Below are 14,822 nucleotides of genomic sequence, written 5' to 3' on the forward strand. Positions count from 1 at the left end.
AACACCCCGTAGGGAGTTTGCTTGATAGTCTTGGCCTCTCGATTATACGAGCAAATTCTTTAAAAGCCTGAATGCGTGAGCAGCTCGGCAAATTTCTGCCGGCTGTCTGCAGCTTCCTGGAAGGAATGTGGGTGCGGCTATGCTTATGAGATGAGCCTGCAATATGAGCCCAACACGTTTTCTCCTCCAATTGTCCCAGATATTTATGAAAGTTCTTAAAATGCATTACTCTCAGGGACCCAAATTCAGGACATTCTGCAATTAGGTGTTCAACTGTTTCTTCTATCCCCCAATTCTGACAAAATCTACATATATTTTCCGCTTTTGATACAAGTTTCCGTTTACAGCCCAGGGCCCTTGTAGGCCATAAATTGAAATGGAATCGCAAAATTGCATGTCTATTGAACACAGTTGGTATTTGTTCAAGATACTTTTCGGGTATTCCCATATGTTTCGGTGAGAATACTTCTGGGGATATAGATTGATAACTTAAACATCTCTCCTGGTTATCAATACAATCCATCCTGTAATTCTAAATTTTGCTTTATCTGGGTTAGTTATTAACAAATCAATTGAGACATTTGCATGCATCATGATCTGATGAATTGCCACTAACCACTTTTGTACAAAGCGATGGGGGCTTGAGACAATATACTCCGCCAATGTTTTTAATATGCTTGGACTAGATGTTGATATTATGGGGCCGATTCATGGAACAAACGTGCGCCGAAAATCTACGCGCAAGCAGGTGCAAGCAGGCGCAAGCGGAAAAAACAGGTGCACGCGCATGCGTGCGATTCATGGAAGTCCCTGCGCGTGTACACCTCGGGATGTGCGCCAAACCCGTGCAGGGCGCACAAGTCACTGCAACATCCCGAAAGGCGTGCGCGACGCGCACAGTGAAAGCGCACAACCTCGGCGCATACACCAGAAAGTGGGCGGGACACGGGGCGTAACGCGCGGAATGGGGAACAACGCACGAAAATAAGGGCGTAACTGGGGATGTACTGCAGGGAAGCAGACGAACGCCCACACGCACTCGAACCACACGTATTCATGGAATCGAATAGGGCAAAGCCACGCACAGCCAAAGACACGCACAAGATGAAACACGTCCGCCACACGAAGGCAGGCGGTACAGTCCCAGCGCATCACAAAAGTGGCAACATACAGCAATTGGGCCTATGCGAGCGGGGTACGTGTATTTCGGGGGCGCGCGGGAAGTTACACACGCGATTGAGCGGGGTAGGTGTATTTCGGGGGTGCGCGGGAAGTTACACACGCGATTGAGCGGGGTACGTGTATTTCGGGGGCGTGTGGGAAGTTACACACGAGATTGAGTGGGGTACGTGTATTTCGGGGTGCGCGGGAAATTACACACGCGATTGAGCGGGGTACGTGTATTTCGGGGGTTTGCAGGAAGTCACACACGCGATCTCATCAGGGTACGTGTATTTCAGGGTGCGGGGGAAGTATCCCACGCAACATCAGCAGGGTACGTGTATTCAAGGGGTGCGCGGGAAGTTCCACACGTGATCTCATCAGGGTACGTGTATTACAGGGGTGTGCGGGGAGCAGCACACGTGAATTGCACGTGTGGGTCCTCCCAGGTGTTCCCTCTACAGCCTCCATGGCCCCTGCAGGTGGCTCACACCACAGGGGCGTACCCAGCACATGTTCTGCAGGCACCCCATCCACCATGGCCATGCCACCCGCCAACCCACATGTCAACTTGCACTACTGCCCACCAATGCATGTCCCCCTGCAGCCCCAGCCACCAGGGGCACCCTCCACCAGGCCCCCACCCATGTCTCCCACCACCCCCACCCCCCAGCCACCAGAGGCAGCCTTCACCAGGCCCCCACCCATGTCTCCCACCACCCCCACCCCCGAGCACTGTGGGGCACCTGCCAGCAGGCCTCCACCCATGTCTCCCAGCACCCCCACCCCCCAGCACTGTGGGGCACCCTCCACCAGGCCCCCACCCATGTCTCCCACCACCTCCACCCCCCAGCAGTGCAGGGGCACCCACCACCAGGCCCCCACCCATGTCCCCCACCACCCCCACCCCCCAGCAGTGCAGGGGCAGCCTCCACCAGGCCCCCACCCATGTCTCCAAGCACCCCCACCCCCCAGCCACCAGGGGCAGCCTACACCAGGCCCCCACCCATGTCTCCCACCAACCCCACCCCCCAGCAGTGCAGGGGCAGCCTCCACCAGGCCCCCACCCATGTCTCACAGCACCCCCACCCCCCAGCCACCAGGGGCAGCCTCCACCAGGCCCCCACCCATGTCTCCCATCACCCCACCACCCCCCAGCCACCAGGGGCAGCCACCACCAGGCCCCCACCCATGTCTCCCAGCACCCCCACCCCCCAGCAGTGCAGGGGCAGCCTCCACCAGGCCCCCACCCATGTCTCTCAGCACCCCCACCCCCCAGCCACCAGGGGCAGCCTCCACCAGGCCCCCACCCATGTCTCCCACCACCCCCACCCCCAAGCACTGTGGGGCACCCACCACCAGGCCCCCACCCATGTCCAACTCATGTTCCCCAGCACCCCCACCCCCCAGCACTGTGGGGCACCCGCCAGCAGGCCCCCACCCATGTCCAACTCATGTTCCCCACCACCCCCACCCCACAGCACTGTGGGGCACCCGCCAGCAGGCCCCCACCCATGTCCAACTCATGTTCCCCACCACCCCCACCCCCAGCACTGTGGGGCACCTGCCAGCAGGCCCCCACCCATGTCCAACTCATGTTCCCCAGCATCCCCACCCCCCAGCACTGTGGGGCACCTGCCAGCAGGCCCCCACCCATGTCCAACTCATGTTCCCCACAACCCCCACCCACCAGCAGTGCAGGGGCACCCGCCACCAGGCTCCCACCCGTGTCTCCCAGCACCCCCACCGCCCAGCCACCAGGGGCACCCACCACCAGGCCCCCACCCATGTCTCCCAGCAACCCCACCCCCGAGTCACCAGGGGCAGCCTCCACCAGGCCCCCACCCATGTCTCCCAGCACCCCCACCCCCCAGCCATCAGGGGCACCCACCACCAGGCCCCCACCCATGTCTCCCACCACCCCCACCCCCCAGCAGTGCAGGGGCAGCCTCCACCAGGCCCCCACCCATGTCTCCCAGCACCCCCACCCCCCAGCCACCAGGGGCAGCCTCCACCAGACCCCCACCCATGTCTCCCACCACCCCCACCCCCCAGCAGTGCAGGGGCAGCCTCCACCAGGTCCCCAACCATGTCTCCCAGCACCCCCACCCCCCAGCCACCAGGGGCAGCCTCCACCAGGCCCCACCTATGTCTCCCAGCACCCCCACCCCCCAGCAGTGCAGGGGCAGCCTCCACCAGGCCCCCACCCTTGTCTCCCGCCACCCCCACCCCCCAGCCACCAGGGGCAGCCTCAACCAGGCCCCCACCCATGTCTCCCACCACCCCCACCCCACCAGTCACCAGGGGCAGCATCCACCAGGCCCCCACCCATGTCCCCCAGCACCCCCACCCCCCATCCACCAGGGGCAGCCTCCACCAGGCCCCCACCCATGTCTCCCACCACCCCCACCCCCCAGCAGTGTAGGGGCAGCCTCCACCAGGCCCCCACCCATGTCTCCCAGCACCCCCACCACCAGCCACCAGGGGCAGCCTCCACCAGGCCCCCACCCATGTCTCCCAGCACCCCCACCCCCCAGCAGTGCAGGGGCAGCCTCCACCAGGCCCCCACCCATGTCTCCCAGCACCCCCACCAGCCACCAGGGGCAGCCTCCACCAGGCACCATGTCTCCCACCACCCCCACTCCCCCAGCAGTGCAGGGGCACCTGCCAGCAGGCCCCCACCCATGTCCAACTCATGTTCCCCAGCACCCCCACCCCCCAGCAATGTGGGGCACCTGCCAGCAGGCCCCCACCCATGTCTCCCACCACCCCCACCCCCCAGTCACCAGGGGCAGCCTCCACCAGGCCCCCACCCATGTCTCCCAGCACCCCCACCCCACCAGTCACCAGGGGCAGCCTCCACCAGGCCCCCACCCATGTCTCCCAGCACCCCCGCCCCCCAGCCACCAGGAGCACCCACCACCAGGCCCCCACCCATGTCTCCCACCACCCCCACCCCCCAGCAGTGCAGGGGCAGCCTCCACCAGGCCCCCACCCATGTCTCCCAGCACCCCCACCCCCCAGCCACCAGGGGCAGCCTCCACCAGGCCCCCACCCATGTCTCCCACCACCCCCACCCCCCAGCAGTGCAGGGCAGCCTCCACCAGGCCCCCACCCATGTCTCCCAGCACCCCCACCCCCCAGCCACCAGGGGCAGCCTCCACCAGGCCCCCACCCATGTCTCCCAGCACCCCCACCCCCCAGCAGTGCAGGGGCAGCCTCCACCAGGCCCCCACTCATGTCTCCCAGCGCCCCACCCCCCAGCCACCAGGGGCAGCCTCCACCAGGCCCCCACCCATGTCTCCCAGCACCCACACCCCCCAGCAGTGCAGGGGCAGCCTCCACCAGGCCCCCACCAATGTCTCCCACCACCCCCACCCCCCAGCCGTGCAGGGGTAGCCTCCACCAGGCCCCCACCCATGTCTCCCACCACCCCCACCCCCCAGCCACCAAGGGCAGCCTCCACCAGGCCCCCAACCATGTCTCCCACCACCCCCACCCCCCCAGTCACCAGGGGCAGCCTCCACCAGGCCCCAACCCATGTCTCCCAGCACCCCCAGCCCCCAGCTACCAGGGGCAGCCTTCACCAGGCCCCCACCCATGTCTCCCACCACCCCACCCCCCCAGCAGTGCAGGGGCACCTGCCAGCAGGCCCCCACCCATGTCCAACTCATGTTCCCCAGCACCCCCACCCCCCAGCACTGTGGGGCACCTGCCAGCAGGCCCCCACCCATGTCCAACTCATGTTCCCCACCACCCCCACCCCCAGCACTGTGGGGCACCTGCCAGCAGGCCCCCACCCATGTCCAACTCATGTTCCCCACCACCCCCACCCCCAGCACTGTGGGGCACCTGCCAGCAGGCCCCCACCCATGTCCAACTCATGTTCCCCACCACCCCCACCCCCCAGCACTGTGGGGCACCTGCCAGCAGGCCCCCACCCATGTCCAACTCATGTTCCCCACCACCCCCACCCCCCAGCACTGTGGGGCACCTGCCAGCAGGCCCCCACCCATGTGCAACTCATGTTCCCCAGCCAACATGTCATCACAATCTAGATCCCTGGTCCCTATGGTCAGCCTCCAAATGCAAAACACCCACCCGAGTATTGCATCCACCCACTCATAATTTGCAATTACATCACAGAACACCAATTGCAAGTTCCGAAACAAACACATTTCCCTCACATACACCCAATGGGTGTCAGTGAATCTCAAAACACATATCATGAAATGCATGAAACCAATGAGATACCACACATTGAAGTTCACCAAAAAAAATACGTATTAAAGGAAACATAAATAGAATAAAAAATGAAGAAAGAGAAATGTGAATGTACAAAAATTAAAAGAGGCATGTCCGTGAAAAAAGCAAAACCAAAAATAAAATTCCAAAGTAATGTTGTCCAATGTCAATGTCCACAAAACAAAATCCAATGGGAAATAAAAAAGAAAGCCATTGCTCCATGGTTAAAAAGTGAAAAAAAAATACAATCCAACAGTGAACTATGTACATGGGAACAAGCCAGGGTCCATTATCCCAACAAAAGAAAGGAAACCTATCTAACTACACTAACTAATAAAATAAACTATCTACAAAAATGTGGCCAATGTCCGAAAGGTCCAAATAAAATCAAAACAAAAATGAAACCTAACACTACCTACATAAAAATGTACAAGTTGACGTGAGCTCATCCCCTGCCTGAAAACGGGTCTGGACGTAGGCATCCCTGCTGGTGCAAGATGATGCAGGGACAGGATCAGGGACAGGATTGCACACAGGCACCTCCGCGGCGGCCTGTGCTGCCTCCTGTCCCTGGTGCTGCACTGCACCACTAGCACCAGTGGGATCCCCACCTCCAGACCCCGTCTCTGGTGCTTGCACGGCCTCCTCCTCCACCAAACCCCCCACCAACCTGGATGACTCCGTGCCATCTTCCCCTGTTGGGCCCTGTGGGGTCCCAACTGCCCCTTCTGCTGCCGAGGAGTCCAACTCCAACCTCCGCCTCTTGGACCTCCCCCCGGCAGCTGCGGCCTGGGACGCGGCACCGGACTCCTCACTCCCCAACGAGATCACAACATGGGAGGGGAGCCGGTCCTTGCGTCTCCGGCTGGCGGTGGGATCCCCGCCGCTGTGCTCCACAGCACCTTCTCCGCCCTCTTCATCAGTTGACGCTGCAGACAGGGAGAAACAAAACACAGGCATCAGGGCACTGTACAATGGACACATACACACATGACAGTTGTACATGAGTGGCATTGGCAAACCTCAAACATGTCATCACAATCCCCAACACACATGTCATTACAACTCGCACACATGAGCCATACCACAGCCATATCGCAACTGCCACCACCATCCATACACATACAACAGCATGAGCAGCCAAAGGTGAGCCAGACATCACATGCAACACAGGAAGTGCACCACACATGTACACACAACACCACACTTGCATGCATGTGTACACCTCTGCCAAGTGTCGCAGTGTTCAGACGGGCATTGTTAGGCGGAAACCTGTGCAGTTCCCTCTGGAACCACTGCAAAAGATTTAGGACTACAGGCGTTGGTGGTGAACCCACTTGGTAGCAGTCTACACCACACAGATTCACGTGGTAGCTGTGGCTGAGCAGTCAGACTTCTCTCAAGAAAAGTTGAGCAGTATGTGGAGTATACAAAATAGGGCAATTTTTCACAGCTAGACAAGCAAACACGCGACGAGGCTTAGTGTAAAGATATTAAGGTATTTATTTATAACAAAATGTCTATGAAACACACTAAGGCAAATCACGGCAAACAAATCAAACACAATTACTCTACGGAGTAGACGATCAATCCCCCTAGCAATATCGACAACTCTAGGTTCTACTGGTACCACTTATTTTCAGACAGAGGTGTATACCTCAACCCAGATGACACTCGAATATTAGTTAGGACGGGAGAGAAAAAGATAGGCAGGTTACGAAATCAACACAGTTCGATCCTATCGGATAAAATGCAAGGCAGGAAGGCAAGAATCACAATAGATCGTAAAGTTCAGAGGCCAGGCCCACTCGGAGAGAGGCAAGGCGCGATGTCCCAAAAAGTCTCTAGTGGAGATGCATTCAAGTCTGTATTGCAAATGGTTATCGGTGGATTGAACCAGTTCAGAACAAAGAATGAGAAAAGCTTGGAGGCGACCCAACGGAACTGAGAGGATTAAGACACCTCACTCGAACCGATCGAAAGGGAAGCCAGGCGGACACGGTACCTTGTTGTGGAGGGCAGCTCCGGCGGGTGCAGTTTTTCCTGGTGGTGGATGCACGTTGGTCCTTTGCCAAGAGTAGAGATGATCTCGTCGTTGAAGAAAATGAAGTCCGGTGCATCACCAGGGAAGAGACCAGACGCGGAGTGCTCCGTCACAAGGCACCACCTTTTGGTCACGGTTCAGGGGTAGTGGCTATCCGGTTGCCGAGGTGCTTCTGCACGGGCAATTTGACCACCGCGTCCTGAGGCGAATAAAAAGCAAAGGGGACTGGTTGTTCCCACCAGTCAGGGGAAGAGCCTCTCTGGCCGGGAGATCTCCTCTGTCGTCGGGAAGTGGTGAGTCGGTTCCGCAGGGCTCCACCGGAGGTGTCGTCGTGCAGGTCGGCTCAGCGTTACCCTCGTCGGATTCTTAGGTCCTGTGGCGACTTCTGAAGATCCAGTCCCAAAAGCCCTGCTTTTATGCAGAAAACCCCCATTCATTCAGCCTAGCTGTCAATCAACACATGCTAAGTGGTGAGCGGGAAGGCTCACCACCTGGGCCAATCACTCCAGAGTGCGACCGGAGTTGGCAAGGCAACTCGGTCCAGGGTGCCTAAACCCCCTCCCGCGCCCCTGTGGTAACCCAGACAGAATGGCACCACTTTGGAGGGTCTCTGTACAGAGCCTGCCAAAAGTGGAACAAAGGGCTCGACCTTTGGTTTAGGAGTCACAGAGACGAACACAGATGCCATTTTACAAACCGAGTTCTGGCAGAAAATACCACTCGATAAACCTATTTAAGATAAGTAGATCGGTGGTACGTCAGAGATTAATGAGAAAAAGTATCCATCTCCAACAATGGGATGAGTCCCATAGGGTTATGTTCGGGGACGAACATAACAAGTAGTTTCCACTGCCACCAGCCAAAACTCGACGAGGGGGGACGGGACAGTGCCCCCTCGAGTAACAGATCCAGGAGTAATCGAATTACCCCTACTAGTACGTCCACAATAAGATGGTTTGTACTAGTTCTGTTAGTAAATTTAGGTCTAGTAAAGCCAATGGTGACTTTACATGCCCGGGGAGACAGTAGTCAGTCCCTGGGTATGGAGCCTACGGTGGGGGACCCGCTAGGGCGCCCCCGTGTTACGGCACGTAGGGTGCAGTGTAACACACATAGAAAAACATATGAGACCCTGTGGAGTAAAAGACCCCATAGCCCATTGAACACATTGACATTTCAAAAGGAATTACACACATACATGTCCAAGAGTGGGAGAAAAGAGTCTCACTCTTGGCAGGATGGAAAAAACAAACTCCAGAAATCCAGCAAAGCTGCTGGGGGACTCACTAGGTTAGGAAATTCAGCCTAAACAGAGAATTCTCCCTAACACTCGCCCCCCCCCCAGACTAAGGGACAGGAGGATTTAATCCACTCCTGGATGAATCTCATACCTCTAGTCGATGACATACATCCTAGAGAAACCATCAGCATTTTGGTGGTGACACCCTGACCTGTGCTCAATGGTGAAATCAAACCATTGCAGGCAGATCGACCATCTCAGTAGTTTTGGGTTTTCCCCTTTCATTTGCATTAACCATCTCAAGGGTTGGTGGTCAGTCTGAATGACGAAAGTAGAACCATACAAGTACGGCCTAAACGTCTTCAGAGCCCACACGATAGCAAAGCACTCTCTTTCGATTGTTGCCCACCTTGTTTCAGGATCCTTCAGCTTGCGGCGGATGAAGCAAACGGAGTGCTCCCTACCTTTCCCATCCAATTGACTGAGTACGGCACCTATTCCTACATTTGAAGCATCTGTCTGCACAATGAAGTATTGGCGGTAATCAGGAGCTCGGAGTACTGGGGCTTGGCAAAGAGTCTTTTTCAGGTTTTCAAAAGCCTGATGGCACTCCTCGTTCCATTTAACCTTTTTAGGAAATTTGGGCGAGGAGATGACATTCATTGGAGAAGCTATGGTCCCATAGTTCTCTATGAAATTCCTGTAATACCCAGTGAGGCCTAGGAAGGCTCTCACCTGGGTTTGAGTAGTCGGTGTTGTCCAATTTTGCACAGCTTCAATCTTACTGAGCAAAGGCCTTATTTCTTCACCGCCTACCTCATGCCCAAGATTGACTACCTTACTCTGTCCAATTTGGCATTTGCTTGCCTTTATGGTCAGATTGGCTCGTCCAAGAGCCTGCAAAACATCTCTCAGGTGGGTTACATGTTCTTCCCAGGAATTGCTGAACACTGCAATGTCATCCAAATATGCCATGCAGAAGTCCTCCATCCCATTTAGAACCTGGTTTACCATCCGTTGAAACGTAGCAGGTGCATTCTTCAGTCTGAAAGGCATTACCTTAAACTGGTATAAGCCAACGGGGGTAGAAAATGCAGTTTTCTCCTTGGCATGGTCTGTCAGGGCTATTTGCAAATAGCCTGACGTCAAGTCAAATGTGCTGAGGAACTTGGCGGCGCCAAGTTTATCCACCAACTCATCTGTTCTTGGCAAAGGGTGGGCATCAGTCTTGGTGACTGCATTAAGAGCTCTATAGTCCACGCAGAATCTAAGCTCTTTAGATCCGGCCTTTGGTACTAACACAACTGGGCTAGACCATGGACTAGTAGAGGGCTCTATTACCCCGAGATCGAGCATCTTGCTGACCTCACCTTTTATGTGGGTTCATACGTTTTCTGACATGCGGTATCCTCTGCTTTTGACTGGCAGACAGTCACCAGTGAGTATGTCGTGCTGGCCCCAAGGGGTCAAGCCTGGTGAAAGCGAGAACAGGGAGGCAAACTGATTCAACATAGATTTGCACTCTTCTTGTTGCTCGGGTGTCAGATTGGAGGAGAGATTCACTCCTTCAATTTTTTCATCTAAAGGTAAGCCTCTGAGGAGATCCGGAAGAGCTTCACTCTCTTCTTCTTCCTCGGATGAGGCTAGAAGCAACGCTCCTACATCAGGTCACGAGACATACGCTTTAAGTCGGTTTTTGTGAAAGACTGTCAGAGCCTCCTTGGGATTGCCCAAGTCCACCAGATAGTTAACCTCTCCGAGTTTACCCACTACTCGGAAGGGTCCCATCCACTTATCCTGCAAGGCCCTCTGCCTTGTTGGGATCATAACGAGAATGAGCTGGTCTTGAGCGAACTCAACCATGTTAGCCTTTTGATCGTGCCAGTGCTTGACCAATGCTTGTCCAGCTTTCAAGTTATCGCTTGTTTCCGTCATCATGTGCGACATTCTCCTCCGGAGACCTATCACGTAGTCAGTCACTCTGACTGGCTTGGGGGAAGGAGCACTCTCCAACCCCTCCTTAATCCCGGCCAATGGACCTCTGACGGGATGACCATAGAGTAGTTCGAAGGGAGAGTAACCTACTCCCTCCTGAGGGACTTCTCTATAAGCAAAGAGAAGGCATGGCAGTAGAAGGTCCCATTTACATTTAAGGGGTTCCTCTAAAGCACCTATCATGCTCTTCATGGTTCGGTTGAACTGTTCTACCAACCCATTGGTTTGTGGGTGGTAAGCTGTTGAGAACTTGTAAGTAACTCCACAGGTTTTCCACATGGCTTTCATGTAGTGGGACATAAAGTTCGACCCCCTGTCAGAGATTACTTCCTTAGGAAACCCGACCCTAGTAAAAATACCAAGGAGGGCCTTAGCCACAGCCGGAGCTGTAACAGTCCTCATAGGAATTGCCTCAGGATACCTAGTAGCATGGTCTACTACAACAAGTATAAACCTGTTGCCTGAGGAGGTTGGAGGATCAAGGGGACCAACGATGTCAATCCCTACTCTCTAAAATGGGACTCCCACAACTGGAAGAGGCACTAACGGTGCCACATTCTTGGAGCCAACCTTACCAGAGATCTGGCAGGTGTGGCAGCTCCTGCAGTGTTTCTCTACTTCGGCCCCCATCTTTGGCCAATAAAAGTAGAGCGAGAGCCTTTCCTTAGTCTTCTTGAAACTCAAGTGACCAGCCAAAGGAATCTCGTGGGATAACTGCAAGAACTGTGGTCTATTCTCTTGGGGTACTACAAGTCGTTTGTAGTCTCCAGGTGCAGACTCAGTCGGTTCACTGTAGAAGAGGCCATCTTCCCAGTGCAACCTGTATTTCCCAGGCTCTTGCCCTTCAGCCTGAGCTTCTGCCTGGTGGTGAAGACCTTCCAGAGTTGGACATTCTCTCTGTCCCTTACTGAAGTCTGCCCTGCTGGGTCCACCTTCTGTCAGTAAAGACTGCAGCTCAGGATGGTCAACAGCATCCAGATCTCCAATGAGTTCCTGGCCTTCCATTAGCTCTTCCTCAGAGTCTAATTCTACCACACAGGATTGTACCTCCCTCTCAGCCTCGGCTGGAGGTGGAGTTCCGGGTGTAACTTTGGACAACCGAGGGGAAGTCCGTGTTGGCTGCACTGGAATGCTGGCTGCGGGTTTCGGGATAGAAGTCTTAGGTTTCCCTTTCGCTTCTGATTTCTTGGAGACAGCGGCCGACAATTCCAGTGGAGCAGGAGTGATATCTTTCTTCATCATCTCCTGGAGAGTTCCGCGCATGATCCTCTCTCTTGCGGGTCTGGTTAGCTCCTGTAACCGTTTACTAGGAGGTCTGGGAGTATGCGATACAACTCCGAGAGTTTTCAAATCGTTACCCAACAGTACGCGTCCTGGTACCTCACTCTGTATGCTGACAGGTATCTTCACAGTCATGTCATTACACTGGATGAGAACTGGTAATTGGGGAAGCATCTGCACAGGCCCTCCAGCTAACTTGGTGAGGCGTTTGGGTGCCTTAGCAACATCCTCGGCCTGAAAAAACGATTTATCCACCCAGTTATGCTGGCCCCAGTGTCCCTAATGGCAGGAGTCTCCTGACCATTCATCTGGACACTGTCCTTATAATACTCTTTATTATTATCTGGGATAGAATTATAGACATCTAAATTCTGTTGTTCCCACAACCCCAGAGATACTAAAGAAACGCTGGCTGAGACCCAATGGGTTCGTCAGCTAGCAGTAGAAAGTTTCCACTTGCCATTTGGACTTCCTCCTCTGGAGCGGAGGCTAAGGAGACAAGCTGGACCCCTGAAGGTTTACCCTTACATCTGGGATCTCCTTTCACATGATCAGTCGAGCCACAAACAAAGCATTTACCGAATGCTTTCTGGAATGATGGCTTGTTCTGACCTCCTTCCGGTTTGGCACCAGAAGACACACTATTCTGCTGTGGTTTTCCCGGTGGCTTACCCTTCTGGTTTTGTTTGGGGCCCTCTTTGGAATGTGAGTTATTCAAATTCTCTTTTGAGTCTTTTTTAGGCTGTTTTCCCTCATCCTTTTTCTGAGTTGCCCCAGAATCCTTATGAGTAGCCCTGTTGGCAACCCACAAGTCAGCAGCCTTAGCTAGCTCCCTGGAATCCAATTCCTTCGAATCAGCCAAGTGCTGTCTGAGCTCAGGAGAACAGGCATCATAAATAGACTCCAACATAAAAAGATTTCTCATACCCTCATAAGTGTTCACTTTGTAACCCTTAATCCATCCCTCTAAGTTTTGCAACCCTTCACTCACCCAGGTAGCCCAAGGGGTACCATCATGCTTTTTGAGGGTTCTAAACCTCTTAAGATACTGGGAAGGGGTCTTCCCAAATCTAGCTATTAAAGCTAGTTTCACACTTTCGTAATCCGTCTTATCCGCCTCCCCCAACTCCATTACCACATCAGTCGCAACAGGAGGGAGCCTAGAGAACAACCAGGGGAGCAACGCATTCCCTGTGATGTCCTGGAGCCCATGATTGTATTCAAACAGTTTCAACCAATCCAACACATCCAATCTCGGTTCATACATACCCACTAATTCCTTCGGCATCCGGGTTCTTTTGGGACTGGAGCTCCTAGAGGAACCAGAGGAGAGAGAAGCATTTTCCATAGACAACTTTTTCATCTCTAACTCGTGATTAAGTTCTATTTCTCTGAGTCTTAACTCGGCTTGCTTCTGCTCAGCCTGGGCATTCATCCGTCTGAACTCGAGCTCTTGGTTTCGTTCAGATTGAGCCAAGAACCGTTTATATTCTAGTTCGAGCTTCATTTTTTCAAGTTCAAAATAAGCAGGGTTACTTGTGGGACCTGGTATGGGCCCCATAGGCACAGCTGGTAAGGCAGGTAGAGGAGCAGGGGAGACAGTTTCGTTAGCCTCTCTGTCCTCGTCAGCCTCTTCATCGCTATCATCAGAATCACGATTCAGATCAACACCATTGCTGTTTTCTACAGTTGCTGGAGAGATTGGTTCCTCTGAACCAGTACCCAGACTTTGGTTCGCCAGCAATCTCTCGATTAGTTCTAACTTCTTGCCTCTTACAGGAAGATTCTCTTGCCTACAGAGAGCTCGCAGACTCTCAGTATTTTCACTTGACAAAGACTCTTGACTGTAAGTTTCCATCGTAGACATGTTTTTTGAAAGTTGCTTTTTGTGCAAAGTTTTGTGGTTAGTTATCCTACAGTGTCGAAAAGCACTCTAAACTGTATACTCGATACAAATCCCATCGCTGTACACCAGTGTTAGGCGGAAACCTGTGCAGTTCCCTCTGGGACCACTGCAAAAGATTTAGGACTACAGGCGTTGGCGGTGAACCCACTTGGTAGCAGTCTGCACCACACAGATTCATGTGGTAGCTGTGGCTGAGCAGTCAGACTTCTCTCAAGAAAAGTTGAGCAGTATGTGGAGTATACAAAATAGGGCAATTCTTCACAGCAAGACAAGCAAACACGCAACGAGGCTTAGTGTAAAGATATTAAGGTATTTATTTATAACAAAATGTCTATGAAAAACACTAAGGCAAATCACGGCAAACAAATCAAACACAATTACTCTACGGAGTAGACGATCAATCCCCCTAGCAATATCGACAACTCTAGGTTCTACTGGTACCACTTATTTTCAGACAGAGGTGTATACCTCAACCCAGATGACACTCGAATATTAGTTAGGACGGGAGAGAAAAAGATAGGCAGGTTACGAAATCAACACAGTTCGATCCTATCGGATAAAATGCAAGGCAGGAAGGCAAGAATCACAATAGATCGTAAAGTTCAGAGGCCAGGCCCACTCGGAGAGAGGCAAGGCGCGATGTCCCAAAAAGTCTCTAGTGGAGATGCATTCAAGTCTGTATTGCAAATGGTTATCGGTGGATTGAACCAGTTCAGAACAAAGAATGAGAAAAGCTTGGAGGCGACCCAACGGAACGGAGAGGATTAAGACACCTCACTCGATCCGATCGAAAGGGAAGCCAGGTGGACACGGTACCTTGTTGTGGATGGCAGCTCCGGCGGGGGCAGTTGTTCCTGGTGGTGGATGCACGTTGGTTCTTTGCCAAGAGTAGAGATGATCTCGTCGTCGAAGAAAATGAAGTCCGGTGCACCACCAGAGGGAAGAGACCA

This window comes from Ambystoma mexicanum, chromosome 3q (assembly GCF_040938575.1).
Source record: "Ambystoma mexicanum isolate Mex_15411 chromosome 3q, UKY_AmexF1_1, whole genome shotgun sequence".
Taxonomy (NCBI): Eukaryota; Metazoa; Chordata; class Amphibia; order Caudata; family Ambystomatidae; genus Ambystoma; species Ambystoma mexicanum.